We start from the raw sequence: 22213 nt of genomic DNA on the forward strand, positions 1-22213 counted from the left end.
ATTGCTCATGGTGATGCATTAATTATTCCTAAGTGCGACTATCCAAGATACTATACCTCCTTTAAGACAGTCTAAGATTGCATTAGCTGTCTTGTACCAAATGACACTCTTTGTTCACATGGATTGAGTTTAACAATCCACTAAAACTCACAGAATTTAAGACGGTTGAGTTGACTGCTAGTTCAATACAAATCAAGGGTGAGATATGGCATTCAAGACTATAATCTTAGATTGTTGGAAGGGAGACATAGTGTCTGGGTAGCTAGATGGAGCAATGGATAAAGGGCTGGGCCTGGATTGGGAAAGATTCAAGTTGAAATCCAGCTTCAGACACTCATTAGCTATTTTAACCCTTGGCAAGTCACTTATAGGCTACCTGCCTCAATTTCCCCAACTATGAAATGGAGATATTAATAACACCTACCTCCCAGCATTGTTGTTTGGATCAGATGACATACTATTTGTAAAGCATTTGTCACAGTGCTTGTCACATAGTAGATGCTCAATAAATGCTTATTTCTCTCTTTCCAGCCTAGGAGGATAAGAATGTGATAACCATGATGTCCTCTACTCTGGTCACTAGAGTATCATTCTCTAGTACCTAATAGTAATAGTTAGAATTTATATAGTTCCTACTATAAGCAATTATAGGAAAGATATTGATAAACTTTAGAGTATCTGGAGGATAGAAACGAAGGATGATGAAGCCCCTCAATTTTATAGCATATGAGCATCAGTTTAAAAAAAATTGAGATAGCTCCTGATAAAGACATGGTAGACTCAGAGTAGAGATTGAGACATACACACACGTACATATATGTGTATATATATGTAAATACACATGTACAATACATATATGTATATACATGGAGCAGTTAGATGATGTGATGGAAAGAGTGCTGGGCCTGGAGTCAGAAAAGCTCATCCTCCTGAGTTCAGATCTGGCATCAGACATTTACTAACTGTATGACCCTGGACAAGTCACTTAATCCTGTTTGCCTCAAATTCTTCATCTGTAAAGTGAGTGGAGAAGGAAATGGCAAACCATCCCAGTATCTTAGCCAAGAAAATCCCAAATGTGGTCACAAAGTTGGACATGACTGAAAAATGACTGAACATGTACATTCATACACACACACATAATATGGCCAATGCAAGAATTTCTTTTGCTTGACTATATGTGGTTTGGTTTTTATTGCTTTCTCAGTGACAAGGAGTGTTGGGGGAGGGAGAGAATACAGATGTGAAGATAAAATAAAATTGGATTTGAAAAAGAATATTTAAACTGTAGAAAAGGAGAGTTGGTTATCAGCTTCTCAAGAATGGTATTTGGGCATTCTAAAAGCTGTCATAAGGAAGGAGGAATAGATTTGCTCTGTTTAGAAGAAGGAATAACTAGGAGTTATGAGTAGAAGTTACAAAGAAGCAGATTTAATCTTGGTGTAAGGAAAAAACATTCCTCAATTATAGGTATCCCCCAGTCGAATGGATGACCATAAGAGGAAGCAAGTTCTCCCTCATGGAAATCTTCAAGAAAAGGTTGGACAATGGCAACCTGTTGGGTGATTTTTTTCCCCCAATAAATGTTAGAATCCAGTAGATGGCATCTGCATTACCATCTAACCCTTAAGATTTTGTAATTCTATCCAATTCAAAGATACATACAAGGCAGAAAAATAGGGTTATAATATTCACCAACTGGCAGCATCTTTGGGAAAAACTACCTAAGGCTGTATTCCTATCATTCATTTCCTCACAGGTTGAACTTCTATTGACCAGTCACTGACCCCTTTCACATTAAGCATCAAAACACTACATATACTAATTTAATTTCTTAGATCCCTGTTTTGTGGTTTCATTTAGTTCTTCCTAAACATTCCACCTACTATTCAAGTAGCTATTACCACAGATTTGCAGAGCAGTTTGCTTCCAACAACTCTAAATATTTCTTGATTGTTTTTCTTGTTAAATTCAACAAACCCTGGATATTTATAAATGAGTTGTTATGTGCTATCCACTGGGGATGTAAATTCAGCAAATAATTGACAGAATTTTAGAGTCTGGAGGGACATTTGACATCATTTATTCCTTCCAATACTATCCTGAAATTTTTAAGATTAGGAAAATGGAGCCTGGAGAATTGAAGTGACTTGTTCTAAAGTCATAAAGATAGTAAATAACAGAACTACTAGGGAAGCTAGGTGGTGCAGTGTATAAAGTTCAGGTCTTGGAGTAAGGAACTTTTGAATTTGAATCCTATACCAGACATTCCTTAGCTATGTGATATAAATCACTTAGCTTTTCTGTGCCTCAGTTTCCAGGCCTAGGGGTAATAAATTTATAAAATAGAGATAATGATTACCCCTACTTTATAGTGCTGTTGTGAGGATCAAATATGTTAACTTATCTAAAGTGCTGCATAAATCTTAAAGTGCTATTTAAATATAATTATATTATTATTATTATTATTATTATTAACTACTAAAACCCAAATTCAGGTCTTCTGACTTCATGTCCAGCATTTTTTTTCACTACTCTAGACTTTTCACTGTACTACAGTTCAACAATAATTTGTTTAGTTCCTGGGAACATAAGATTCAGAATTGGAAAGGGTCATAGGAAGCATCTAGTTAAACTCGTTTAAGGGTGAGGAAACTTACATCCAGAGATTGAGTGTCTTCCTCATGGTCATGTTGGCAAAAAGCAACCAAGCCAGTGTTTGAAATCAGATCCTCCGAGCACAAACACAATACATGGCACTATGCTAAGTATCAGGCACTGTGCTAGTCACCGACAGAGTGCCATAAGTTTATAGAAGTATAAACAAGGAAAAGAAGAGATTACTTCCTGGGGATCAAGGCAAATAGAAAGAGATTTTTTAAAGGCTCAATGAAAGTAGTAGTAAGGCACAAAAACAGGGTGGTGACATTATCAGAGCAATATATTATAAAGCTGACAGACATTTAAAAATATGAGATGCAACATAAAAATAAAAATTCTCTGATGTACCTAATGGAAAATAAAGATCTGTAGATTTGCCCCATGTCTTTAAAGTAAACATCTTTGCTAGATCAGTTGTCTCAAACCATTTTAAATATAATAGCTTTCCGACTACATAAGGATCTCAATTTGCCCGATGTTCCTGACAACCATGAGATGTTAGCAAGGGTAGTATGATATAACATAAAGAACATCAGATTTGAAGTCATAGGGAATTGGTTTAAATCTTGGCTCCTTAGCATAACTAAGGCAGGGTAACAGGGCTTTAACCTAAGGCACTGAAAATTAGAGGGTGGTAACAGTATTCATACTCTTTCAGCATACATTTTTTTTTAAATAAGTTTAGTACCGAGTTAACAAGAAGAATAAGTAAAAAAAAATACAGCTGCATCTCAGATGGGATTCTTCTTTATCTAATGCTGTTGTTTCCTATCCCAGTAGCAGCCACCCTAGCAACAACCTCTTGGTGCTCCAGAGTTTTTATTTCTTCTTCCTCCCATGGGCAACCGTGTCCTGGGATCTCCTCATCAATGAGAATCTTCTTTCCTGAAGACTGAGGTTGCTCTCAAAGGTGCTACCCACCCAGTGATTTTCACACTGTTCACACAAAATATATTGCTGAAGCTTGTGCCAAGGCATCAGAAGTCCTACCTATGACTTTAGAATGAAGGCATTTATACTAACTGACCACTAAGGTCCCCTTCAGCTCTAAATCCTATGATTTCCTCTGCTCAAGGAAACAGCTTCTAAAATCTTCTCTATCGAAACAGAAGGCAGATCATCAACTCCAATACCTGAAAACTAAAGTGTGTTGCTTAAAGAGTGCCCTAAAAATAGTCTATCCTGATAACAGCTTCATTTGACAAATGTCAGACTCTTTAAAGGTTCCCCCTTACAGACAGACACAGGGCAAGCCAGCATTTTCACAGTTGTCAAGTAACACTCTTAGCTGAAACACAGTAGAATAAAGCCTGACAGTGAACTGTAACTGCATCCAAGTGCTGGTTATATAATGTAGCCTAGGAAAAATGAGTGTTTTTCAGATTAACTTTAATGCCAAAGCTGGTGGTATGAATATAATTATGGCTGATATTTTTGTTCTACAACTTGACAGCTAGTTAGCGATAAGTGCATCGTCTCATGTAGTTAACGATCCAACTCTGAAAACACAAGAAGAGGAAAAAGGCTTGCAGTGTAGAAAAACCTGGGTAGGATTTCTTCCTCCCATAAGAGTCTAACCTCTTTGGACAGCAGAGATGACTTCAAAAGGGGTCCTCAAGGAGGCAGCTATTGATGGCCTTATGACTCGAAGTCATCACTGACCAGCTTTGTGGTATACTGTATTCCAGAGACTTCCAGCATCTTATAATACAGCTCAATATACAAAACTTTCCCTCAAGACTTATACAACCCAAGAAAAACAAAACATAGACACACAGGGAATGCTGCCCAGGTCTATAGCCTCCACAGAGCTATACTGATCTCTCACAATGAAGTCTCACTCATTTTTCTTCCTCTCTCTTATTTGAAAACACTGAACAACTATCCCTGCTTTTATGTTAGTTACAGGCAAACTCGGATTGGGAAAGAGGCTGGTTTTCTTGTTAGAGCTGTTGAGTGCATCTTCTTGTACCATTGCTCAATTATTTTGTTACATTGATGGTAGAAAAACCCACTTTTCACTAACAAGCATCTTTGGTGTCCTTGTTTTATTCAAACTGGTTTTGGCTTACTGACCTGGACTGACCAGCAAAGAAAGTACACCTGTATTATTTGAGGCAATGAGCACCTGGTGAAAATTACAAGCCCTACCTAAATTCATCATCATAGATAGAATTCTGACAAGACATTATTATGGAGAGCTAGGACCAAATCCTATGATTTAAAGATAGAAGATACCTAGTCTGAACTTTGATTTTTCAGACAAATTAACTGAGGCATAGAGAAGGAAAATGACTTACACAGTTCTGACAGGTAGTAAAAAGCAGAAGTAAAATTCAAACACAGGTCTTCCAAGTAAAATTCCAGTATTCTTTCCACTAAATTATACTTCTTCACATCTAAGCATCTACTTTCTGAAAATCTTTTAAGGTATTCAAACTATCAGAAGCTGATGGAAAAATAGGATTCAACATAACAACATTATATGTTGATGGCAGGGTCCTGGAGACCAAAATTACTTCAACCCCTTTAATTCAGGTATTGGCTATTCAAAGAGAAGGCATGTAAATGTCACTGTAAACCTTAAAGGAGCTAAAAAAAAAAGTATCTTATTATTATTCCTTATCCATTACATCCTCTATATAACAGGTTTCCATGAATTGGTGTAAATTGTCTGTTAATTTAATTGGATAAGATTCAGCATAGAAATTATCCACATTCATTTAAAAATTTTAACTGAGCTTACTTTGTTACATTTGAGTATATACACACACATATATATGTATGTATGTATATATATATACACACACATACATGCATATATGTGTATTATATATGTGTGTATGTATATACACACATACATACATATGGTTGTTATCCTTCATTTGAGGACCAAAATGACATCACTATACTGGAGTCAAGTTACAGTGTGTCTGACTATGACAGATCAGACCAATATGAGCTCAGAATGTTACTACAGGTGGGGCAATAATAGTCCACATAAACATTTGGGGTGGATTCTCTAAATTTGTGCATGAGATGCTTCAATTCTGCTTTGCTCATGGAGTATAGCACCTTTTCTGGTATGGGCATGCCATGTTATGCGGTCCTGTGCCAGTGTCTCCCATGTCACACAATCAGTTCCAAAGTTCTTAAGAGAGACCTTGAGAGTGTCCTAATGTATTGCTTCTTCTGACCACCATGTGATCACTTACCTTATGTGAGTTCTCCGTAAAATAGTCTTTTTGGCAAGTGTACATTATGCATTCAAACAACATGGCCAGCCCATTGGAGTTGCATTCTCTGAAGTAGGGTCTGAATGTTTGGAAGTTTAGTTCAAGAAAGGAACTCAGTGTCTGGTATCTTATCCTGCCAGATGATCTTCAGAATCTTCTGAAGACAATTCAAACGGAAGTGCTACAGTTTCCTGGCATGGCACTGGTATACTGCCCAGGTTTCACAGGCATACAACAGAGCACAATGGCTCTGTAGGCCTACCTGTAGACCTTCAGTTTGGTAGACAGTCTAATAATTCTACTGTCCCACGCTTTCCTTAGGAGCATCCCAAACACTGAGCTGGCTCTGGCAATGCATGCATCAACCTCATTATCAATGTGTACATCCCTGAAAAGTACACTACCAAGCTAAATGAACTTATCCCCAGCATTCAAAATATTTTGTGTGTGTGTATATATGTATGTGTGTGTATATATATGTAATCCATAGCATTCAAAAGATAGATAGACACACACACACATGTACATCTCTCTTTTGGTATTAAGACTCGATTCTTTCTGATGAATAGTTCATAAATGCATAAAGTCATTTATGTAGAGGGCCGGCTTTGGGGAGTTGGAAGGCTTAGGCCAGCCGGGGTCTTACCTGCAGCTTGTACTAAGCCTGACAGCTGTGAAACTCAGGATGTCGGCTCACCACCCCCCTGTTCCGTCTCTTGAGAACAGGATGCAGGAAGGTAGGAAATGGATGGGGTACAGGACAGGATGCAGGAAAGAATGTAACAGACAAGGTACAAGGAAGTAAGGAAATCACCTAATTAGATTTGTACTTTTCATGAATAATAATGTTACTATTGCTTGATCCAGTACTATATAAGCCTGAGCCCTCAGATCAATAAACAGAGTTTGTTCTTCACTGCTTCCACCTGGCCCGTGTTTCTTTCTCTCTTCACACTCTGCCGGCATCAGACCACAGCCTGGGATGCAGGCGCTCCCGGCACATTTAGAACTGGAAGAGACCTCAGAGACCATTTAGTCTAATTATTTCATTTTGCAGATGAGGAAACTGAAGCTCAGAAAAGCTATGTGACTCACTCAAAGTCACACAGCTAGTTAGTGGCAGAACCCAGGTCTTTTGAATCCACATTCAGTACCATCCTTATTGGGCCATGCTACCATTTTTTAAATGGGATGTAATATTAGGGTTTGGAAACTCGGTGTCAAGAGAAGTGAATTCTTCTAGTTCTCCTCTGCCACTAGGGCTATGTCCTTGAACAAGTCACTTGTCCTCTCTACCCATCAGTATACTAATTTATAAAGTAAAAGGTCTGAACTGGTTCCCCTTCCACCTATAGTATTTAATGATTCTATTGCTTGAGTTACTCCATGACCACCAAGAGTAACATTTAGGCCTGCTCATGATTTATGTGTTGTAAATCAATCATCACTTTTGTGATATTTAGCAACATTTGTAGATAGCCAAAGAGAACTATGTGTGGTTTGCTGTTTTCTTTTTGCTTGGTTTTGATGTTTGTTTGGGGCTGGGAGCCTCTTCCAAATGGGAAATGAGATTTGGGGTGGAGAGGAGACATGAGAACCTGAGCTGCTGTGTCTTGATAAGTCAATTTGCCAGGAATAAGTTCTGAACCTTATGACACTTTGGGCCTACCCACATTTATGTGTTTACAGATATATTTATTCCTATTTTATAGATTTTTCTTTTAAATGAGCAGTAGTATGGCATATTAGAAAGTACCTTGGACAGAGGAATCAGAATATATGAATTCTAACTGTTGACCTTGAGTGATCACTTGACCTCCTTTTGATTTAAGCTGTATCTTCATCCTTAAAATAACAACTAACATTCATGTATCATTTATGAAACAGTTTACAAATATTATCTAATTTATCTTTATAACAACCCTGGGAGATAGGTACTATTAACATTCTCTGTTACAGATGAGTAAACTGAGGCAGACAGAGAGAGATAAAGTGACTTAATCAGGATCATCCAACTAGTAAATGTCTGAGACAGGATTTGAATTCAGATCTTTCCTTGACTCCAAGTCTAGACTTACCACAGAGCCTCCTAGAAGCCCTCTGCTACATCCTGACATTTTCAGCTTCTTTTTGTGTATTATCATACCCAATTGGATTGTAAACTCCTTGAGGGTGGGGACTGTCTTCCTGTATTTGTATCTCTAGTGCTTAGCGTAGTGCCCACCACATAGTATATGCTTAATAAACATTAATTGTGTTGTAAAAGGAGCAGACTGCACTGGCTGTCTGAGGGTGGTAACAAGTTAAAACAGAATAGTACCAGGTCTCCTATCTCTGAATCAATGCTCTTTACACTTTAACACACCACCATCAATATGCAGAAAGGTCAAAAGTGACAAATTGAAATGAGAAAGGGTAAAGAAAAAGAAAAATATATATATAAATTAGTCAGTTTTTTATGCTTGCCTCCTTATTCCATGTCTACCTCCCTTCTTATGGAGGCAGTGTGATAAAGTGGGAAAAAATGAATTTGGAGTCAAAGGGTTCAGGGTTCAGGGTCTAGGGTTCAAACCCATGTCTACCACTATCTACATAAGCCACTTTTCTGAGCCTCAAATAGCTCATCTGCAAAATGACAGTGAAGACTAGATGGCTTCTGAGGTCCTTTATAACCCTAAATCTCTGATAGTTAATCTTAGTTCCACTCCTACCCTCCTGGGTACTTCAGAAAACCCAGTGAACACTTACCATTTTTGAAAATTATTCCAGCATTCTTTTTTGTTTGTTTTTTCTTCAGTTATCTACAATTATGTTCTCGCTCTTTCAATCTCTGTCTCTGTCTTTTTGTCTCTCTGTCTCTGTCTCTCTCTGTCTCTCTCTCTGTATGTGTATGTCTGTCTGTCTGTCTCTATTCTCCCCTCCCCACATACTCATGCACACGCATAATCAGTGAGCATTCTGCTGTACCAAAGGAGAAAAAAAAAGTAAGTAAATACCATTTATATATAACCCACATTTGATATGTGTTATTCCATATGTCTCTAATGAAAGGATAGAGGGACATTTCCTACATATGCTGCAGAGTCAAGAACTGCCTTTCAACAATTCTAGTGTTCTATTTACTTTTATTATTCTTTCCATTTATGTTATCATTGCTGTTGCATGTATTTGTCTCCTGATTCCACCTAACTTCACTCTGCTTCAATTCATACAAGTTTTCCCAAATTTCTCTGAATTCCTCATGTTTGTAGATGCTTAGGGTGTAATAGTATTCCATTACATTCATGTGCAACACTTTATTTAATTGATCTTAAGTTGATGGGAATCCATTTTGTTTTTAGTTTTTTGACACCATAAAAAATGCAAAAAAAATCATTTGGAATAGGACATTTCTGAGAGGGGGAGCTTTGATAGCACTGGAATCTATAGGTCAAATGATATAAAGAGTTTAATGACTTATATGTAATTCCAAATTGTTTTCCAAAATATTTTGGCAAATTTATGGTTCCATCAATCATATATTAGTGAATATTTCTTCCCTTAGCCCCTCCAATATTAAATATTTCACCTTCTCAGACTATTTGCTGGGTATGATGTGAAACTTCAGAATGGTTTATTTTTTTTATTTTTATTATAATTAGCTATCTGAAACAATCTTTGATATATTGATATATCTTAATTATCAGGACTTAATTAGAAATCACTTATGCAGAAAGATTTTTCCCATTCAGAATTTCTTTCTTTCTTACCCTTGCTTCATTAATTTTCAATCCTATGATATTGAAATTGTCAGTTTTGTCTTTTGTGGTCTTCTCTAATCATTAGTAAAGAATTCTCCCCTAGCCATAGTTACAAAAGGTATATATTTCCATTTTTCTCCCAAAAAATATTTCTTGTGATACAAACATAACCATTTGTATTTAAGTTGTATACCCATTTGGAACTTATTATATATAGTATAAAATACTGATCTAAGCCATTTGTTTATTTATTTGTTTGTTTCTTTGTTGGTTGGTTGGTTAAACTACAATCCTTGTTTCCTAGTAGTTGTGAAATTGGTAGCCTTTCCCCAAGTTGGATTTGTTCTTGGGTTGATCTGTCATTGAGCTATTGATTGAAATTGTTTCTGAGATCTTTTCCCTATTTAAATGATTTCCTTTTGCTATGCCCTTATATTTTTTTGGGAAAAAAACTTGCAATGTTTCTCAACTGTTAATAAAGCTAACTTTACACATGCACACACGCACATGTAAACTAAAAATTACCTTTCTATTCCTATGTTCTTTTAGAACTTTAAAAGTGGCAATTATAAATCAGTGCTGTACTTTGTCAAAGGCTTTCCTTGCAACTATTGATTTGATCATGGTGTATTAGTGATCATTTTATCAAATATTTCCTAATATTAAAGCTTCCTTGCATCCCTAGTAAAAGCTCAACTTGGTTACAGTGAAAAAAATAGATAAATTGTTATAGGGTCATTTTCTTTTTGTTGTTGTCATTATTATTGCTGGAATTGAATTTATTTTTTCCCCATCAATAGTAGTTAGTGACAATAGTTCATAGTTCTCTTTTCTTACTTTATCACTCCTTATTTAATGGATTAATACTGTGTTTTTTCCCATTAATGGTGTTTATTAGAGTATCTTCTCAACTAATGAGAACAATTTATGTACCATAGCTATTAACTACTTTTTAAATGTTTGACATAATTAATCTGTAAATTATTCTAAAATATCACTGTTGCATTTGGGAAGATTTGTTGAATTCCTTTATGGCTTATTCAGTTTCTTCTCCTGAGATTGGGTTCTTCAAGATCTCTATTTTTTTTTATTAATTTCTGGTATTTTGTATTTTTGTAGGCAATCTTTTAACTTCTCAGTTTTACAATCATATAATCCTGTGCAGAAGGCTGTGATAATTATTTTTATTACCTGTCTGTCACAAATTTGCCTTTTCACATACATATATATATATATATATATATATATATATATATATATCAACTAGGTTTACTTCCTTTTAAAAAATATCAAGTTAGTAAAGGTTTCTTCAACTTTTAAAAGCTGTTTTTTTCCAAAGATGAGCTATTAGTTTTGCTAATTATGCTTATGCTATTTTTATTTAACATTTAATATGCTTAAAATTTCTTCACTTCTGCTTATTTTTGAATTGGTTAGTTTCTTTACTTTTTAGTTGTCTTAATTCTATGTCCAAATCATTGATGCTTTCTTTCTTTTTTGTTAATGTATGTTTTCAGGGATTCCCTCCTCCTCCCTCAAGCATTGCTTTAGATGTATCCAAATATTTTGCTATGTTATTTCATTGTTATGATTTTTTTCACTTAATTGTTCTTTATTTCTGTGATATACTCTTTGACTCATTCATTGTTCATATCTTTATTAAATCTTTATTTAGGTATAAAACATTTTCTTTCATTTTCAGCATTACCATTTTATGATAATATTTATTGACATAATTAATATATTATTATATGTTGAGAATATACTTAAATATTTCTTTCATTTTACAGGTGTTTGTATTGATTTGCTCTGTGCTCTAGCACAGTACTGTTTTTGGAAAGGTAACATTTGATGCTGAAAAATAAGTATGTTTTTCAATCTTGTCATCCTGAAAATCTCATATAGCTTTCAAATCTAATTTCTCCAAGATTGAGTTTATTCTACAATTTCCTTTTTATTTAACTTCTTGTTAGAGTTAGACTCCTTTGAGAAAAAATGAAAATTTATATCAATTATTTTGGTAATATTTACATCCTTTTAAAATTTAGCTAACTTTTCTTTCCTTCTTGAATTTGGTGATATGCCGGTTGGTACCCAGAAATCTAAAAACGATATTATTTCATTGTCTCTGGTTCCTTAATCATGATACAATTTCTCTTTTCTCTTTACATATTTTTTCTCTTGACATTTTGAGTTTTTATTTTTGCTTTGTCTGATAATGTTATTTCAGGTCCTGTTTTATTAGAATAACCTGATTTTGTCATATACTCTCTGTTCCAGATTCTCATTTTAGTTCTTTACATATCTTTATTTTTAAATGGTATTCTGCACACAAAAAATATTGGAGGTTGGTTTTTCTAATCTATTTTTCCATTTCTCTTTAATTTCATTGGCTTGCTTATTCCATTCATGTTTAAAAATACAATTGCTAGGTTTGCATTTCCCTCCTGTTTTTCTTTGTAAGTCAGTTCTATTTCCTCATGATTGTTTTATTTACATGTATGCTAGCTTGATGCTACTGTATTCCCATTGACACATTGACATCCCTACCTTACCTGCTTCCATTATTTGCTCTTCTTGTTGTTCACTTGTTCAATAGTGTCTGACTCTTTATGACTCTGAGAACTGTAGCACACCAATAAGATACTGGAGTGATTTGCCATTTCCTACTCCACTGCATTAAGTTAAGTAAGTCACTTGCCCAGGATTGCATAGCTAGTAAGTGTCTGAGGCCTGATTTGAAGTCAGGCCTTTTTTTATTCTAGACCTAGAACTCTACTGAGCTACCTTGCTGCCTCCATTTAAATCATTAATTTCACCTTAATTTTCTTTCATTGCAAATTTCCCCTTATCATTACCTTTTCCTTTCTCAATCCGAAGTAATGTTTGATTCAAAATCCTCTTCCTACCCCACCACTACTACCTCTTAGATCAAGCAACATTCTTTTATACACTTTTTTCTTAGAGGTTTTCATTTATTTTATCTTCCTTTACTTATATCTCCTTCTAGTCTATTATGAATTCTATTCGTTTCTTCATTGTATTTGTGTTTGTTTATTCTTTATGTCCCTCAAGAGAAGAACTTCTTAAATACCAAATTTGATTTTCCTCTTCTAGCCTCTAGTCTCAATTAGTTCATATGTAGATATCACTCCAACAATCCTTCATCTGATATGTGCATTTACTATTTCATTGTTTTATCTTGCTTAATCTTTTTCTTGCCCTGAGGACTTATCCTAAGAAATATTAATTCATGAAAGAAGCAGTGATTTAGTTTATCTTACCACATGTTACTTGGCATACACTGTATGCCAAGTTACAAGGCACAGTCCTAACTTCTGACATTACCATGTTCATTTATCACTCCTATGCTCAATTTTTCCTGTCTCTTGATCTATACTCCCCTTTATCACCTTTAGAGCTGGCTCATATAGTTCCTCCTTTTGAATGGGACATCTTCTTGAGAGTCATAGTATTTATTCATAACAATGGTTTCCAACTGAGACCATTCCACAGGTAAAAGAAACTCATGAAAAGGCCCTTTCCTCTTATCACAGACATATGTTGATCTTCTCTCCTTAACCAATGAGAGCATTATTTAAAGACTGTTTTTCAATTCCTATCTTAAGATTAGACCCACCTTCCATTATCCTCCATATTTGTTAAGAGATTAAGGAAATTGCTGTTCGTTCCCTTTCCACCTTCTGGATAGAGTAGAAGCACATTTCTGGGTCCCCTCTGCTTCTTGTCTCTCTTCTTCTTGCTATTTTAAATGACTTTCTTTTGTCTTTTACACACACACACACACACACACACACACACACACACACACAAATATGCACATAATTTCTTTTTAAGGGAGTGCTATATTTAGACCATATCATGTTAATTTATTTTTTCTCCTTTTCTTCTGATTCTTTAGCTTAATCCTTAGCTCCTTGTTCTGATTTTTACACTTTAAGCAAGTTCTTTGAATGTATGTGGAGAGAGAGAAGAAGGAAGAGGAGAATGAATAGGAGGAGAAGGAAAGAGATTGTGGTTTCAGAGTAAGCAATCTCCTAGGGAATTGAGCAGGGGATCTCTCATCTGGACCCTGAAACCCAAACCTATGAGATTGCTTATCTTGGCTGTGCCCAGCATATGTAACAGATTGGGACTGAGGAGAATGAACGGAAGCTTTAGATATTTAAATTAATCAACATTATCTTATGATACTTTTTACCTTATATGTTTTCTATCTTCTTATCTTTAGGATTAAGCTTTAGTTAGTAAAGATTTGGCACTTATTTCCTTCTTTACAAGTTTTTGTGTTGGGTAGTTATGGGGATAGCAATAATTCCATCATCTCGCCAATCATCACTTTCCTGGCAACCTTTTCCCTAAAAAAAGGGGGGGGGAGGGGAAAAAAAACCTTCTTTCAGACATTTCATTCAAACTGAGAAGCGTTTGGCCTTGAGCATCTCCCAAGGGGATTTGCATAGTGACAGCAGCTGAAGTTTTCTTTTAAGCAAGCTTTAAATTGAGGGTCGAAGAAATTTTATTTTATCATTTTTAATCTAGAAAACCAATAATCCCTAAGTTATCCCTGAAACTCCTATCTTTATTTTGACTATTATAGAATTCACATTCTCTTACAAAGTTGTTTTCTTTTTCTTTTCTTCTGATCAATTTTTATTCTCCTTATTTTTGACTGACATAATAAATGACAACTAAAATGATGATTGCTAGCCAGCTAACTAGTTATCTGGCTAGATAGATAGATAACTATATTTCAATGATTGATTTTGTAATCATATGTATTTTTTTATTTTATGCATTTAAACATTATTCTAAAGAGTGGTCCATAGGCTTTAAAAGACTGAGAAAGGGATCTATCTCACACACACACACACACACACACACACACACACACACACACACACACACACACACACACACGCACACACACACAATGTGAAGAACCACCATCTAAAGACATCAAGGCCTTTTTGTGGAATTTCTGGCCTTAGCCCTAAGCAGGGAAGGATTTGAGAGAGAAGGAAACCCTAGAACTCTAAAATCAAACCACTAAATAGCACAGTGTTCTATTATCTGAGAAGGCTCACTCTACCTGGTTGAAAAGTTTCCATAACATCAAGACACTGTATTTCTGAGATCAAATCCTGACAAAAGCGGGAAGGATGATTTAGGGTAGTTAAGTGATTGTGTTTCACAATTATGGAGAGGTCTCCTAAAAATATCAATGAAGGACTAGAGGATAAGACACGCAGAGGTGTTCTTAGAGAGACATGTTGGTAGGGGAAGGCAAAGACAGAAGGACAGGGAACAGAGGGGGAAAGGATAGGAATAAGGGAGGATTTTTTTTAAAGGCCAAGAACAAGAGAGAAAAGGAAAATTTTAAGGAAAGGAGAGGTATAAGCAAAAAGCTGAAGCCAAAAGTTTAAGGAAGTAAAATGAGAGCAACAAGCAAGTCAAGGCAGACACTGAAACAGGTACAAATGGAGGATGAAGGGAAAGAAACTGCTAGTTTAACTTTTTCATCTTTTATGTGTATGTGTTAGTTTTTCAATTTTTAAGTAGTAGTATAGGAAAGGATGATAGTCCACTTTACAAAAACACCAAAAGTGGAAGATAGACCCATACAATGACCAGTAAACTCTTTCCAACCAGCCCTAAGAGGGACACACAGTCAAAGGTAGAATAGAACCTACTTAGGGTCCTCCACCTACTACCTAAGGACTGCCATGTAATAGAACTCTTGTATGATCATTGCTTTCCTACCTACATAGATAACCACTTCCAGTGCCCACCTGTGGTACCCAGGTTTGTTTCTACTCCTGGAAGGGATGAATCTTCTAAATCAATCAATTTTTTCCAAACTACGTACACCACCCACAATGTTTCAAAATAGAACACAGTTCAATGAGAGCTATATGTGACAGCATTCACAGAACTTTTTTTTTTTTCAGAGAAGCAGATCTCCTAAACTTGGGAACCAAGAGTGCTCATTCAGAATCTCAAATCCCACCTTGACACTTACTAGCTATGTGATTGTGGTTAAGTCACTTTATCTTTCTGAGTGTCAGTTCCTTCCTCTGTTCAGTGGTGAGTAAATCCTGCACTATCTACCATGCAGGATTGTTTTAAGGAAAGCATTTTATAAACTTTAAAGAGCTAAACAAATATGAGTTATTATTCTGCCATCTTACCCTTATCCAATCCAATCCAATCCCACCTGCAGGCATTATAGATCTCCTCGTATCTCTCTGTGGTAGTCTAACATCTCAAGGGTTTGTGTGTTTTTGTTTTTTCCTGACCTCACCTGGGAATGCTTTATTGGTTTTTTAAGACCACTTGAGGTTAGCACTGCAGGGCATTATTGACTTCTGCTTACTGAGTGAACAAATTCTACCTCCTAGAATCAGGCCTTGGACACAGACTATTTCTCTAATTGGTGAGGTGAACAAAAAGAGAAAGTGGGCTCTCTGCAGGGTTCTATGGCCAAATTAAGCTATTATCAGCTGCTGCTTTGGCACAAGATGGTGGCCCACATGTCCAATTTCAGCAGGGCCTTGGCAGCAATGCAAGAAGGAGCTTAGGGGAAGGCAAGGCTCATTCAAGAGGAAAGTGAGAGCCAGGTACCATGCCTTCCCAGAATGATAATAAAAGCTGGAGGCACTGCCTAGAAACCAAATATAAGGTTCAATATTTTGACTAACTGGTCATCTTTTTAATGGGGGTGCTTCCTCCACTGTCCCATTTCATAAGGTATTCATCCACTCCTACTTATCTTGTGTAGTTCATGTTCCTGTCTCTTCCTAAATCTTTCATATGGCATCCAACCAGTGTGATGGAGGAGTTCCTCTGGTTCTTTTAATATTTCATGGTTACCAGGGCAGCACTTGGGCTGTCCATCTGTTATCCCTTGCTATGATACATGACAGGCCCATCTCTTTTTCTGGTCACTCAGGGCCTTGATAATGTCTTTTAGGCCACTTTCTCATTCAGATAATCACCAGTATCAGCTGCAATCCACTGATACCCATCTTGCATCTCTCCATTTTCCTTTGGATCACCTGAAATAATGGTTCTTTAGGTGCTGTCTTCCATGATTAACAGTCATGTAGCTTTGACAAGGAATGTTGCCCTTAATAAGATGGGTTTAAGGATTATTAAAAGAATTTGGCAAATCCCCAGACACAATTGATCCAATTCTGAGCCCATTTAATTGTCCATATGTAATCCATATCAAGATAGATGGTAGATGCAGCAGGTGGCACAGTGGATAAAGGATTGGCCCTGGAGTCAGGAAGACCTGCCTGAGTTACTAACTATGTGAGCCTGAGCAATTTAACTTTCATTTGCCTCAATTTCTTCAACTGTAAAATGGGATAATAATAGCACCTATCTCCCAGGATTCTTATGATCATTAAATGAGGTCATATTTTTAAAGCACTTAGCATATAATAAGCACTTAATAAATGCTTGTTTACATCCTTTCTTTCCCAGTGTCCTAACTCAATGATATGTCCATCTAGCTGAATATCATAATATGGATGCGATCTTCATCTATTTGGTTTTCTCCATATGGATGATTCTGTATGATTCAATCCAGCCACCCTAAGGTTCCATAAGAGGAACACCATATTCCTAGCTATGCCACAGTTTACAGACTTGCCTCAGGTGATATTATATAGCTTTCCCACACCACAACAAAATAGACAACTAGGAAAAAAATATTCCAGATATTAACTATACTACAAAATGGAGAACTAAAGTGAATACTATATAATCAATTGATCCTCCCCCCCGAGTTCAAATCAAACCCCCAAACTTCCTTCCCTCCCTACCACTGTATCCACATGCAGGATTAGCACTGTCCTCTGTCCTAAATACATGAGTACGCATATCAAAATAAGAATAGCTTCCTCCTATAACTAGCAAACTCCCTAATACCTCTCACATCTACCTCATTCTTTGTACTTACGTAGGTACCACCCTATCTTGGGTTTTCAACATCTTTCATCTGGTCTATTACCATAGACTCCTATTTGGCTCCAAACTTTAGTCTCTTTCATATTCAATCCATACTCCTCACAGTTGCCGAATTGATATTCCTAAAGCTTAAGTCCTACTTTATCACTATCCTGACCAAGAAGATTCAATGGCTCCCTATTGTCTTTAGGATAAAATAAAAACTCCTCTCTTCAGATTTAAAGCCCTTCACAACCTAGCTTCAACCTGCCTAATCATCAGATTGCTCCCTGCAATATAGCCATCCAATAACATACACACACACACACACACACACACACACACACACACACACACACACACACACCATCTTCAGCAATGATCAAAAATCATATGGAAATCCAAAGATCCAAAGCAGTCTCTTTACTGGCAAAAGGAGGTTGGGCACACTACTTTTAAGCCCCCAAATTTAAGCCATCATTCAGCTTTGTAGTTGTATTAAGTAAACATATAGATGAGGCATTGAACAAAGCTTGAGTACACACACACACACACACACACACACACACACACATACACACACAGAGACATATCTTATGGCAAAAAGTCTTAGTCCCAAAAGTCTTAGGGCAGTTTTATTCTTTAATGTTTCATGGCAATGTTAAGCTTCAGTGACTTAAAACTGCACAGAAGCTTTTGGGACATCTTGTACTTTTAAAAAGGAAAAAAAAATACACATGCATACAATATGTATGTATACATATATGTACATATATGTATGTATATATATACAACAGATTCAAAGAAAATATTAAACATTTTTAAAACTTCTGAATATAGTTCATCAGCAATACCTTTGATCCCAAGTTAAGAGGGGTGTTTAGCAGGAATAAAATGAGTTAGAATGATTTTCCTGGTCAATTGTAAAAGTACTTTAACATAATTAGCATATTTTATAAGAATGTTTGCACATAATTAATCTAATAAAGACATTGACAATGTCTAAATGTTCTCATTATCCAAAGCAACAGCAGTTATATATTGAACTTTGGGAAGTTTAAGGATTGCTAATTATATCTAACAGATACTGGGCAAGGGAAGAGTTTGGATGATGACTGGAAAAATTCCCTTGTAGATAATGGTTACTTGAACACAAATAATGACAAAATACACATGGACTACAACTCTAAAGAAAAAAAAATACAAAACAACCAGAAAACTTTCTAAGTGCGCAAACATATAAATGGGGACAAAAGTCAGTACTGTTATTCTGTTAAAATATCAACATTAATAATTCAATGGTTCCATGATTTTATTGATATAAACATTCTTTCCACTGATGCAGATTATAAACTATCCATGTCTTATTTTTTACACTATTTACATCCATATTTTCCCATAATTCCTACATAGAGGAATTACCCACTATGCCAGATACCTTCTTGTAAATCTTTAAATATTGTGGCTTGCAAAGTACAACACTCAAGCTGACCATCTATTATCTCTTACTTTTGATATATGACCTGAATTTCAAGTTGTACGTTTCTTAGATAATAACCCTCATACCATTTCTTGCATGCAAAACATCACTATTCTCCTGCTTACTTTGTAACCACCCTGAGCCTCCCCATTGACCTTTGGGACACTCATAATTTTGTCTTGAGATTGAAGTGTTCCATGATTTTTTATCATACCACAGAATTTGAGGGTTGGAAGGGACCCAGCAGCCACCAAGCTAAAATCACACGTTAAAAGTATGTTACACCATAACATACAGGACAAGTGATCATCCAGCTTTCCACTGAAGATGTCCAAAGAGGAGCAACCACTACCCCTTACAAAGGCCTATTCTACTTTTGAACAGCTCTAATGATTAGGAAGTGTTTTGTTTTGTTTTGTTTCTTTTTCCTGATAGCAAGTGTAAATTTCCTTCTTTGAAATTTCTACCTATTGCTTCAGACTCTGTCCTCTGGGGCCAAATAGAACAAGTCATCCATATGACATATTTTCAAATACTTGTAGATAGCTATCATGTTCCTCCTTGAGTCTTTTCTTCTCCAGGCTAAATATTTCTAGTTACTTTAATTCACCTTTGCCATGCTCCAGTTGCCTTTCTCTTGACAAATTCTAGCTAGTCAAAGTCCTTCTTAAGGAGCCAAGAACTTAATACAATGTTCCAGATGAGGTTTGATGAGGGCAAACTACAATGGAACCATCATTCCCCTGCTTCTGGAAGCCATGTTCCTCATAATGCAGCCTAAGTACTTTACAGAGCTAGAAAAAATAATTATAAAATTCATCTGGGAGAACAAAAAGTGAAGATTATCAAGGGAATTGATGAAAAGAAATGCAAGGGAAGGTGGCCTAGCAGTACCAGATCTAAAACTGTATTATAAAACATCAATCATCAAAACTATTTGGTACTGACTAAGAAATAGAATGGTGGGTCAGTGGAATAGGTTAGGTACACAAGACACAGGAGTCAATGACTATAGTAATCTACTGTATGATAAACCCAAAGACTCCAGCTTCTGGGATAAGGACTCAGTATTTGACAAAAATTGCTGGGAAAACTAGAAAATAGTATGCAGAAACTAGGCATAGGCCAACATTGTACACTGTATATGAAGATAAGTCAAAATGGGTACATGATTTAGACATAAAAGGTGATGCCATAAGTAAATTAGGAGAGCAAGGAATAATTTACCCATAAGATCTATGGAGAAGAGAAGTATTTATGACCAAACAGGAGATAGAGAACATTATGAAATGTAATATGGATTATTTTGATTACATTAAATTAAAAAGGGTTTGCACAGACAAAGCCAATGCAACCAAGATAAGAAGGGAACAGAAAGCTGGGAAACAATTTTTACAGCCAGTGTCTCTGATAAGGGCCTCATTTATAAAATATGTAGAGAACTGAGTCAAATTTATAAGAATACAAGTCCTTCCCCAATTGATAAATGGTCGAAGGATATGAACAGGCAGTTTTCAGAGGAAGACATTAAAGCCATCTATAGTCATATGAAACAATGCTCTAAATCACTATTGATTAGAGAAATGCAAATGAAAACAACTCTGAAGTACTACCTATACTTATACTTGGCTAATATGACAATAAAGGAAAGTGATAAATGTTGGAGAAGATGTGGGAAAATTGGAACACTAATGCATTATTGGTGGAGTTATGAACTGATCCAACCATTCTGGAGAGCAATTTGGAACTGTGTTCAAACTGTGAATACACTTTGATTCAGCAATATCACTACTAGGTCTATATCCCAAAGAGATGCTAAAAAAATGGAAAAGGACCTATATATACAAAAATATTTACAGCAGTTCCTTTTGTGGTGGCAAAGAATTGGAAATTGAGGGGATGCCCATCAATTGGGGAATGGCTGAATAAGTTGTGGTATATGAATGCATTAGAATAGTATTGTGCTATAAGAAACAATGAGCAAACCAATTTCAGAAAAACCTGGAAAGACTTACATGAACTGATGTTAAGTAAAGTGAACAGAACCAGGAGAACATTGTACAAAGCAATAACACTGTGTGATGACTAACTTTGGTAGACTTAGCTCTTCAATACAAGGATATAAAGTAATTCCAAAAGACTTAAAATGGAATATGCTATCCATATCCAGAGAAAGAACTATGGAGTCTGAATGCAGATCAAAGTACTCTATTTTCTCTTTTTTTTTCTTTTTCATGGTTTTTCCTGTTGTTCTGATTATCCTTTCACAACATGATTAATGTGGAAATATGTTCAATATGATTGTACATGTATAGCCTATATCAGATTGTATGCTGTCTTAGGGAAGAGGGGGGGAAGGGAGAAAAAAATCTGAAACTCAAAACTTTATAAAAATGAATATCGAAAACTAAAAAAAAAATTAATTAAAAAATAAAGTACAAAAAAAGATAATGCAGCCTAAGACTGCATTAAGTCTTTCTGGTTTCTATTATCAGTGATGACACATATCAAATTGTAGTCTACTAAAACTCCATGATCTTCTTTTGCTATTTATTCATGCCTCTCCCTCTTATGGTTGTGAATTTAATTTTCTGTACCCAAGTCTAAGACTTTACATTTATTCCTGTTGAATTTCATCTTATTAGCCTGGTATTTTAGCCTCTAAAGATCCTGCTGTCTCTATCATCTACTGTGTTAGCTATCCCATTTAGTCTCATGACATCTATAAATCTGACAAGCTGGTTCACCTTTGCCAAAGTCAATGACAAAAATGGTAAATGTCACAGAGCCAAGCACAGACCCCTTGGGCACACCAATGAAGACTTCTGGCCACACTGACACTAAGCTATCAACAAGTCCTCTTTATTCTGTTCATTCAACTTGTATTAAATCCTTTTGATTGTATTATTGTCTAATCTATAGCTCTTCTCCATATTTCTCCACAAAGAATATGACAAGATACTTCATCCACAGCTTAACTAAAATCTTTGTAAACTATATCACATGCTTTTCATTTATTAGTTTTGCAACCCTGCTTAAAAAGGAAATGAGTTTAATCGGAAAAGACCTATTCTTGATGAAGCTGTGTTGCCTCTATAATCATTGCTATCCTTTCTAAATAT

This window comes from Phascolarctos cinereus, unplaced genomic scaffold (genome assembly GCF_003287225.1).
Source record: "Phascolarctos cinereus isolate Bilbo 61053 unplaced genomic scaffold, phaCin_HiC Scaffold_2;HRSCAF=192, whole genome shotgun sequence".
Taxonomy (NCBI): Eukaryota; Metazoa; Chordata; class Mammalia; order Diprotodontia; family Phascolarctidae; genus Phascolarctos; species Phascolarctos cinereus.